We start from the raw sequence: 1613 nt of genomic DNA, 5'->3' as shown, positions 1-1613 counted from the left end.
ATGTGCCCAATTCTCTGTACTTTGTCTTCTATCGTGACCCTGTGTGGATTCCTTCACCGTGGGAGAGTTTTTTTTTTCCTTTTAGGTTTCAACATTCATCCTTTTGCAAGTTTTTGAGTTCCACATATTTCTCCCACTCTCCTTTCTCTCTTCCTCTCCATGGCAGCAAGCAATCTGGTAAAGATTGTACATGTACAATTGTGTTTAATATATTTTCATATTGGTAATATTATAAAAGAAAAATTAGAAATAAGGGGGAAAACCATGAGAAAGAGAGAAAAACATAAAAGAAGCTTTTAAAAGTGAATATGCTTTGAATTTAGACTCTATAGCTTTTCTCTGGATGTGGATGACTTCATCCATAACGGGTCTCTCTCAGGATTGATCTTTTTTTTTGGGGGGGGGTTTAAATGTGTTTTATTTTAGACAACCTACATGACATGTTTTTAAAAACAATGCCTCCACTCCAAATAAATCAAGGTCAAAAATAAAGGAATAAAGCTCAAGATGACATCAGTCCAAGTTTGTCCAAGTTCTGGTGGTTGTGTAGATGACAAAAAGCAGCAGCCAGTTATGATGACAGGTGATTCAAAGTAGTCAGCTGAATTTGTTAACATTTCTCCATTTCTAAACCATCCTTAAAGAAAATCATATATGGGGTCATACCATCCTCACGGAAGTCCAGGAGAGCCACCATGCCATCTGGATTCATGTTTTCACCTATGAAGAACTGATGGTTTTTAAAATTAGCAAGGATATGTTTGATTTGTTCTGCAGCTCCCGTCATAAAGGGTTTTACTCTATCTGGCTTGTTTTCTTCAAGTCTGCCTTTGATTGATTTCATGTAGTCTTTGATGTACTTTTTGTAGGACTCTTTTGTGAAACTAGTTTCTTGCAGATGATGGTTTATTACTTATATCAACTCCAGTGATTACGGTGGCATCTGTTCCTTCACCCTCAGGACCTCCAGCAGAGGCATTTCCACCGATGAGTGAATCATCAATGGTACCCTCTGTCCTACTGACCATCTTCCCCTCCACCTCCAGGCACAGCCCGTTCGCGATCTCCCGGATCTTGTAAATGTCGGAGAACATCTCATCATGGCTCATGAGGTCCCGGTAGATGATCAGGGAGGCGGCGGGAGGCGGCGGCGGCGGCGGCGGCGGGAGGCTGCGGGCCCGGAGCTCGGTGCGAGCGCGATGCAGCCGGAGCGGCGCTGGCGGGAGGGGGAGCGGGCGGAAAGCAGGATTGATCTTAATCACTGAACTGTTGAGAGGATCTGAGTCCATCAAAGTTGATCATCACACATTGTTTGCTGTTAATATGTGCAGTGTTCTCTTGGCTCTTCTCATTTCACTCAGCATTAGCTCATGTAAATCTTTCCATGTCTTTTTTTAAAATCTGGCTGCTCGTGATTTTTTATAGAACAATGGTTTTCCACCATATTCATAAATCATAACCTGTTCAACCATTCCCCAATTGATGGGCATTCCCTCAATTTCCAATTCTTTCCCACTACAAAAAAGAGCTGCTATGAATATTTTTGTACATTTGTCTTTTCCCTTTTTATATGATCTCTTTGGAATCTAGACTTGGTAGTGGTATTGTTGGAT

At 41.6% G+C, this 1613-nt stretch overlaps 1 pseudogene; it reads right to left on the bottom strand.

The window, feature by feature from the left end:
- Positions 1-569: 569 nt before the first annotated feature.
- Positions 570-1233, bottom strand: LOC141494903 (translationally-controlled tumor protein-like; annotated as a pseudogene).
- Between the last annotated feature and the right edge of the window lie 380 nt (positions 1234-1613).

This window comes from Macrotis lagotis, chromosome 8 (genome assembly GCF_037893015.1).
Source record: "Macrotis lagotis isolate mMagLag1 chromosome 8, bilby.v1.9.chrom.fasta, whole genome shotgun sequence".
In the NCBI taxonomy this organism is placed as follows: Eukaryota; Metazoa; Chordata; class Mammalia; order Peramelemorphia; family Peramelidae; genus Macrotis; species Macrotis lagotis.
This window is presented reverse-complemented; position numbering and strand designations above follow the sequence as displayed.